The sequence below is a fragment of the Arachis ipaensis genome, chromosome B7, assembly GCF_059453495.1.
Source record: "Arachis ipaensis isolate K30076 ecotype BB chromosome B7, ASM5945349v1, whole genome shotgun sequence".
NCBI lineage: Eukaryota > Viridiplantae > Streptophyta > Magnoliopsida > Fabales > Fabaceae > Arachis > Arachis ipaensis.
Window position 1 is genome coordinate 26,262,246 of NC_142442.1, and position 10,008 is coordinate 26,272,253.

Genomic DNA, 10,008 nt, shown 5'->3' on the forward strand with positions numbered 1-10,008 from the left:
TGAATGGTGAGAATTGTTCAGTAATTTTGCTCCATGTTTACAAAAAATGGCAATTTATATTCTTAGTCAAGCATTTGCTTTCTCAAAATGTGAAAGAAATTAGAGTCTTTTTATCTTTATATGAAAAGAAGAAATAGATTGGAGTATGAAAGGCTAAATGATATTGTGTATGTTACATATAATTTGCTCTTAAATATGGATAATACATGTTTCATGTTTTTATTTCATATCATTGGATTTTGTGTATTTAATATATTATATTGTTTTTATATATATTGTATTTAATTTATTAGAAAATAAAAACAAAAAAAGAAGCAAAAAATACAATATAATCCAATTGATTATGAAAATATCAATTTACTTAATTTTTGGATGATGAAAAAGTTATTGAAAAAGAGCCTCATATTCCTATTAACATGGAAGTCTTACTAGTGAGTATTATAGTTTATTTTCTAATCATTTATTAAAATAATTTTAATTTTTAACTTATTGATAATGTGTTATATATTTTATTAGATGATTGATGCTCATTTTCATCAAAGTAATGATGGTGGCGGTGATAATAGCACGCTTTATGCTGTGTAACACCCTCACTATCAGAATGTCACGCTTCTGGGTGTGCCACTCTGATAGCAAAAGGTATTACGATGACTTCGTGTACTTAATAATAAAATATGAGCCTTTGACTCGAAACTGTATTGCTATTTTATTTGAAAAAAACCAAAAAATACTTTTCCGATAAAATAAACAAGTATATATATAAACAAAACTTCTTACTCAAGTAACTTTATACATACAAATCATACAACTCTTATCCCTCTTATAAAAATTATAATATTAATGGCGAGGGAAGAATAATAATAACTAAACTAATACATCCATATCGCATTAGTTAAACTTAAAAAACTCTTCATAAGCATCTTCGTTCGTTTCCTGAAAAGAAAGTCTGTAGGGGAGTGAGAACATCGTCCTCGAAATGATTCTCAAAAAAAAGATATTGTAATTAAAACTATTTTTAAAAAAATAGTGATTATTAACTTATTATTCAAATCTAAAATTTGTATTTCTCTTACAAAAATTTCACGTAAAATAACATTTTAATCAAAACTTATCTCTAATCCAGTCAATCATGGCCTCCGGCCCAAGCATAACTAAATCTTGGCCTCTGGACCAAATCAAAACAATTCACCATCGAAACTCAAGTTCAACATAATCAATCACAAACACAATCAAATTCAAAGCAAACACATATATAGAACAATTACCAGATAAACAGAATTCATCAAACAAGCAAACTAAAACACTTAAGCACACCCAAACAAAGCACACAAATGCAACATGATGCATGTCTATCCCTAACGCAGGTAATGAGCTCATTTGTCGGTTTTGACCCACACCCGACGCAATCTGACTCGCAAGTCAGATAAGGCATTCCAGCGGCATAACCTCTGCAAGGTCCCAAACCTTTGCAGGCGCTGATTCTCCAGTTGAAGCATGTGCCCCTTTCTCCTGGAAGCCATTCCATATACACGGGCATTCCCGCACAATCATTCACACATAAAGCCTACGGCTTAACATTTTCACATCAGCACCTTAACCACTTACTTTCCGTCACCCTTTCGTGACCTTTTAATCATTTCATAAATCACACATGCCGTGTTCTCTTTTCTGTTTCTTTCTTCTTCTTAACAAACCAAACTCAAATCATTTTTATTTAAAACCAACACCAACTTCAAAAACATTTTAGATTTAAACCTCTTTCAAAAGACTAAAAAGAATCATTTATTAAGTAAATCTCACGGCAAAGTCTCGAGCCTTTAGGGAGGACGACAATCAAACTCGTTCTTTAAAATTAATAAACTCCTTGAATCATAATTCCTTAAAAGTAGTTCTTTAATCAAACTCAAAACATAAAGTCTTCTTTAATGAGTAAAAATTCAATACATAATCTTTTCTTAACAAATCACATTCAAAACATAAAGTTTTTCCTTAATAAATCAAACCCAAACATAAATCTTTTATTAATAAATCAAAAATCAAACAATACGATTTCTCAAGTCCAACCTTTTTCTAAATAAACAAAGTGCTTAAGTTTCATAATAAAATTTCGACAGCATTTTCCCTAAAACTCAGATTTTGTCACCCGTTTCGGGTCCCAACCGAACCATTCTCAACCTCTTTTCAACCATTTCCAATAACTCAGACCAGTTCCAATATCAGAAATCATTTTCGATAAATCAATAAAACTCATTCCCAATATCTCAGATAGTTTCAAATGCGGATTCATTCTCAATATCAAATTAACCTCAAACCAAGAAAATCATTTTACATAGTATTTAATCAAATCGACTTTCCAACTTAATAATCAAAAACAGTCACAATTCAATCATCATCATAATAACCTTAAATCAAGTACAAAAGTTAACTAAACATTTTTCAATCAATCAATAAACCATTCAAACTAGCATTTATATTTATTCTGGGTAACTCAATTCAATTCATAAAACTTGCAAAATCATAAAAATATATTTTCACTATTAATATCAACTTAAAGCAATTCTTAATAGTGAATTAAGTTTAAGAAGTCACCCCTACCTCGTTCACGACTTAACTACGTGACAAATTTCATTTCCTCTCGGCCTATACCCTCAGCATCACAACCACAGCCCATTCCACCCTCGCAGCAACGGCGGCAACCCCAAACGCGACATGCAACAACCAGGAAACAATCCTTCATTACTAAAACCTTAGAATCTCTAACCAAACACAACAAAATACTGGTTTTCAAAGGTTTCAAAACATAAAGGCTTATCGTAACAAAGGTGTAATGACTAAACCAAACTGCAGAAGCTTCGGTGGTGGTTTCGTCGGCCACAGAACCGTTTCCAGTGGCCAGAATCTCGGTGACACAGCTTTCTCCTCCTCCAGCAGTAACTCCCAAAACAGTAATCTCCAAAATCCAACCACTGAACCAACCTGACCAAAACCTAAACCTTGATTTTGGAAAACCTCAATCTATGAACCTTCATCTTCAAACCCAAACGACACCATGAAACTCGCTGGTGACCGTAACAACGGCAGAGACGAAGCACGGCAACGAACTCAGAGACGGCGGTGCAACGAAACTGAAGGTGCAAGGCGTGATGGCGACCATAGGATTCCTTTCGGAGAGCATAAATGACAGCAACGGTGGCCTCTCTCCCTCTCAGCGCTGCTCTCTGCCTCGGGTCTTGGTAGGCACGACGATGATGATGACTAGGAAGTGGCTTGGATGGTGCTACAGCCGTTGTCGACCTCCGGCGTCAACAACAGTGATATCTCTCAGTATCGTCACATTCTGTTAGGCGATGACTGATAAACCACAATTTTATGATTTATCTTGTATTGAATTTGGTGATTTTATCAACTTTTCCTACACTTATTCATTAAAATAGCATGGTTTTGTGGATTTCTCCTAATTGTGCTTAAGAGTGAAAACATGCTTTTTAGGGCCCAAAAATTGATAAATTTAATTCACTTTAATTCCATTCGATACCTTAATATGTTTGTTAAGTGATTTTAGGTTTAGAAGGAAAAGATTGGATTGAAGAAATGAAGAAAAAGTATGTAAAAATGGAGAACTCATGAAGAAATGAAGGAATTGCTAAGTTGTAATTCCTGACCTCTTCATACTTAATCGATCATAACTTGAGCTACAAAGGTCCAAATGAGGCGGTTCTAGTTGCGTTGTAAAAATTTCCGGGGCTTCAAAATAAAATGCAATTTGCCATAGTTGCCAGGATGTTTGGTGACGCGTACGCGTTGTTCCACGCGCACGCGTTGCATGATCAGCGTGGGCCATTTTAAGCAAATCATGGCCAACGATTTCTAGCTCATTTTGGGCCAAATCCAACTCATTTCTGATGCTATTGAACCCAAGGATTGAAGGGGGATGAACCAAGTAGTGTTAGTTTTAGTTTTGATCATGTTTTAGGTTAGGTTTCTAGAGAGAGAGGCTATCTCCTCTCTCTAGATTTTAGGGTTCTCATCTCCATTTCTTCTTAGATCTAGATTTCAATCTTCCTTCAATTTAGTTTTCCTTTACATCTTTTATTGTTCTAACACTTTAGTTCATTCTACTTCTCTTGTTAATTTTTTTTATTTTGTCAATTTTAGTTTATGAACTCTTTTGTTGATTTCCATTTCCTTTTAATGCAATTTATGATTTCTATGCCTTTTTATAATTGCTTTAGTTTCCTATTGTTGATCTCTTGCCTTTGTAGTTATAGCTTCCTTTAATTCTTGTAATTTATGATGTTTACCTTTAATGCCCTCTATGTGTTTGATGAAATGTCTCTTTTAGTTATGAGTTAGATTTTTCTCCTCTTGGCTTGAGTTGAGTAATTGGAGACACTTGAGTTATCAAACTCTCTTGTTGATTGATAATTGGAAGTTGCAAGTTGATTTGAATGCCACTAAAGCTAGTCTTTCCTTAGGATTTGACTAGGACTTGTGGACTCAAGTTGATTATATCCACTTGACTTTCCTTCATAGTTAGAGGTTAACTAAGTGGGAGCAATGGACAATTCTTGTCACAATTGATGATGATGATGAGGATAGGACTTCTAGTTTTCATCCCTTGCCAAGAGCTTTCTTAGTTATTAGCTTATTTCTCTTGTTATTTACATTCCTTGTCTCTTATTACAAAAAACCCCAAAACATTCCTTCGTAGCCAATAACAAAGCACTTCATTGTAATTCCTAGGGAGAACGACCCGGGATTAATACTCTCGATTATTTTATTGGGGTTGAACTAGTGACAATCATATTAAATTTCGATGTGAGGATTCATTGTTGGTTTAGAACTATACTTGCAACGTAACAATTATTTTTGTGAAATTCTTTACCGACATAAAATCACCTATCAAATTTTGGCGCCGTTACCGGGGAATTGCAATGGTGTTATGTTATTGGCTATTGTGAATATGTTAATATTGTGAGTATCTTACTTTTTGGTTATTTCTAAGTCTTGCTAGTAATTAGGAGTTTACTTTTTCTTTGCCTTTTTGAGATTTTTGTTTTGATTTCCTCTTTTCCATATGAATTCTCATCCTTGTGGTTTTGGATATGATTGTGATTATGTTGTAGGTAATGGAGACTTTAATGATGGCTCACATTATGGAAGGGATGAATTCTTGAGAAGGGAGCCACATCCATATGAGCAATCATCATGGCAACCTCCTCAACCAAGCTACTATGATTGCAACCCCTCCTATGATGCATATCATTCCAATGGATATGATGGTTCTTATCATGATTATGCCACTCAACCACCATCATTTCATGTAGCATACTCTCAACATAGTCCCTAAACATTACCATTCCAACCACCATATTCTCAATCCACATCCTATTTCCATCAATCACCTCCACACAATCATAATCCATATCCTCCATATGCACACACTTATAACCATTATGAACAAGCACCCATAGAACCACCACCACTTCAACATCACTACCCTCACAAGTCTTCTTTTTTCTCCAACCAAGCCTCTATGGATGATACACTTGGTATCATTTCTCAAGAGCAAGAAGAGCTCCAAACCACACTCACTAGTTTTACCTCCGCCCTCCAAGAGCTTATATCCCGCATACCTCTATCTTCTACCAACAACCAAAATACCTTCCAACCTCCAAGCTTTGATGAACCTCCTTTCCAACCACATGATGAATTCTCCTTTCCATCACAACCTTCCATGGAAGAATATCCATGTCCATCAATCCAAGAGCAATATGATCCTACTTATATTAGTGAAGTAGAACAAGAATCAAAGGATCTTCTTACAGAAGTGATGTATCAGCTTCAAGCAACCGTCCATCAAAAGTTGGACTCATGGGATTTATACCACAAGCAAAATATGACTACGGATGATTGTGGAGAAGCAACCGAAGATAGGAGTATGAGGGAGATTTTAGAGTCTCAACTTGAGAACAAGGAAATGGAGTGTGTTTTGCAACAAGTGGAAGGGATGGAGATTGTTGAGGAAGAAGAAGTGGAAGAAGACCTAGGGGAGGTTGAACAAGAAAGAAGCTCCATCATTGAAGACAACTCTATACCAAATGACAATGATGATCTTGTTGACGCTTCTTCCATTGAATGTGAAACCGATGTTGAGGAGGAATGTGCACATTCTCCAATACACATTTTGATTAATGAGAAAGATGTAGTAGAAGTTAGCAAACAAGAGGAAATTGAAGAAGGTTGTCAAAAGATGGAAGTCATCAAGGAGGAGTCAAAGGAAGTGGAGCCTACATTGTCAAGACCATTAGATATCTTCCTTTCTAAGTCACCATCCAAATTACAAGTTGAATGGGTAATCATCTCATCTTTTAATTTTCTTGGCCCATATCAATATGCATTGTTAGAAACGGATGGTCAACCTAGAGCTATGTGTGGGTTAGAAAGTAGAAATGAGTTGGGTGTTGGTTGGCAACAAGAATCAAGGTGCATAGTGGAAGGAAGCTCAAATTTTAGGATTCATGGTTGGAGTGAAGTTCAATTCAAGGGATTTAGGATGAGGATTAGGAGTTCTAAGGAGAATTCAAGAAGTTTGTCAGCCAAGTCATCCAAATGGAAGCATGAAGATCAAGAAGAAAGGGGGTTGACAAACAAATTATGGGACCCCGGAATATACATAGACAATCATCAACTTTGGGCCTTGTCATTTGCTTAAGCTTCCTTAAAGGCCTTGTGCGCCTAATTTGGGATCCCGGACGCTATTGGAAATGAAAGCATTGGTAGGGATTCAAGGAAGAGTTCAAGCATAAGCCACCATATCAAGAACCTCACCAAATGTCCAACTTAAGGACTTAAAATAAAACTGCTAGGTGAGAGATACCCCACCATGGTAAACTCTTTCCATTCTCTTGTATATATAATCAATGAATGAATTGAGTTGCCATTGTTAGGTAGTTTTCTTATTTTCATACTTTAGCATATTTTGCTTTGATTGCTAGGTTGCTTTTTAGGCTCATGCTTTGATTAGAATAGTTGTTGTTGAATTTCATTTTGCTTGAAGTGCAAGTTTTGTTTGTTTTGTCTTTGAAAATTTTTCAAAAACTAAAAGATTTTTGTTAAATTTGAATTTTGGTTGCTTTAGAGTGTTTATAGGTTAGGAGAGTGCCCTGTTTCTGTTTTCTATGTTTAAGAAAAAAAAAGGTCAATCCACGCGTAAGCGTGGGAGACGTGCACGCGTCGTATGCCATATGGGGACTCCTGGTACAAAAACCAGAGAGTTGTGCTGAAATTGTGCTGCCTTTGTGCGAATAGCACAATCTGGACCCACGCTTAAGCGTGGGCGACGCCTACGCGTCCCCTACACTTTCTGCATTCCACGCGTACGCGTGGGCGCCACTTACGCGTTGCTTGTCCCTGCTGCACCCCACGCGTAAGCGTGGGTGACGCTTATGCGTCGCCTTGCGCCCTATTTCTTCTTCTTTCTTCTTCTCTCTTTCTTCTTTCCTTTTTCTTTCTTTCTACCTTTCTTCTTCTCTCCTTCCTTTCTTACTTTCTTCTTTTTCCTCTCTTCAAAAAAAAAAAATAATAATAATAAATAAATAAATAAATAAATAAAGAAAAAAATTCACTTTTTTTTCTCATCTTTCATTTTCTTTTACTTATTGCATTTGCATATTTTTATTCATTACATTTTAATTTTGTTTTTATAGCTTGTTCTTATTTTCTTCTCTAAGTTCTTATTTTAACATTGGTGTTAGATTTCTCTTACTCAATTGTTGAGATTTTCTTGGTTAATTTTGGTGCTTTTTGACTTGTTTGATATTGATGGGTGATGAAACCTTTGAATCAATGCCTAATCTTTGATGACTCTTGCATCCTTTGTGCATTGATATGAATTCATATTGTCTTTCATGACCCACTCTTTCTTGTCTGAACTTGATGCTCAACATGCTCTTCATGTCATTTACTTGTTCTTTGATTTTACTTTTTCATCAAGTATGAGTTGATATGCCTTTGCCTATATTGTTTTCTCACTCACATGTTGTAGCCACCATGTAGTTGAGAACCCCATTCTTATTTGGCATTAGCCCCACCTATGTTCTATTTGCTTTGATATCTTTGTTATAGGCTTAATTTTCTTTCTCTTTCTCTCATTCTAAACTGGCCACCGAGAGGGAAAGAAAAAGCTTCTAGATGGGGCAACAAACAAGTTCGTCCGCACAACCTTTTGAAGGAGCTCATCAGTTGTAGTAACCTATCCACCTTGCTCTTCTTTGCATACACCGAGGACGGTACAATCTTCAAGTGTGGGGAGGTTCGGTCGATGACCGATCTCCATGGGTAACAATTTCTTTTTTTCAACACCAATTTTTTATTTTCTTTGTTAGCTAGTTGTTGCATTGCATGATAGGTTGCATGATAGTTAGAATTTGTACATATTTTACCACTCCTTTCTTATTAGGACTACTTGGTTATGGTGATGACTTCTTTCCCAAGAAAACTGTTTTAGGGCACCCTACCAATTGATTTGAGTAAAAAAATTTTAATTGAACTTGCTTGAATTATATATTGTGGAACATGTTTTTGAGCTAAGAACACACAACCTTGTGAGTTTTGAGCCTAATTGTGTGGTTACATCATATAACCACTTATTTTCCTTCTTGTGTGTATTATTCTCTTTCTATGATTGTAATCTTTGATTTGTTTGATTCTTTATGTCCATTATTTTGTGTATACATGCATTTATATGATTGAGGCCATTGTTTCAATTAGCTCACTTACCCAAATAGCCTACCTTTTACTTTCCATTGTTAGCCAACTTTGAGCCTATGCTAAACCCATTTGTTATTAATTGTAGCACATTACAAGCCTTAAAGCGAAAAATAATAAATGTCCATTGTTTGGATCTTTAATTAGCTTAGGCTAGTGAGAGTGTTTATCATTTAATTGTGGGAGAGTTTGGGAACATTGGTTGGGATAAAAAGGTATTTTTATATTTTTTTCAAAATTTTGAGAATTGGGTACATACTCATGTATTAATTGAATGTTTAAACCATATGCATTGATGCTTTTATATATATATATTTTAGTTTGAAAAAATGAAAATGAATAAAAAAATGAGAAAAAAAGATATATATATATATATATATATATATATATAATAAAAAAATAAAAGAAACAAAAATATATAAAAAAAAATGCAATAAAAAAGGGGACAAAAATGCCCCAAAGCAAAGTAGTAATAACAATGCATATGGAATGTGAATTAAAAAGAATGCATGAGTATGTGAAAAAGTGGGAATCATGGGTAGCTAGATATTGTATTAGAGTTGTATAGGTTGTTATATGTGTTTAGTGAGAGCTTAGGTTAATCAAAGATTCAAATTTCAAACTCACTTGACCATATGCATCCCTACCTTTACCCTAGCCCCATTACAACCTATGAATAAGACCTCATGATGAATATATGCATGCATTGAATAACTGTTGATTGTTAGATGAAAAACAAATCATGGAAAGCATGATTAGAAGAGAATTGAGTGAATCAACCCTATACACTTTAGCGACTAGAGCGGATACACTTCCGGTGAGGGTTCGATGCTCAATTCCTTGTTCCAGGCTTTTATGAGCTTTCTTCTTGTAAGTCTACTTGTGCTTTATTTTGAGATTTGAATTGGTGGAATTCATGAATCATCATGCTATGTGAGTGACGTGGTGGAAATTGGCGAGTTAAGAAATTATTATAAGAGATACGTTGCAAGTACAGTTCTTAACCAACCAGAAATCCACTTATCAATTTAGAAGGGTTGTCACAAAATTTAAATTAAAATACTGGGAGTATGAATCTCAGGTCGTCTCCCAACGAGTTGCAGAAAGGTGTGCTATTTTATTAATCAGATGTTTTCAAAAAATGGTTTGAGTTGAATAACAGGAAATTAAATTAGAGAATTTATGTAATTTTAAATAAAAACCTTGACTGGGAGTAGATTAGTTGGAAGCCCTATTCTT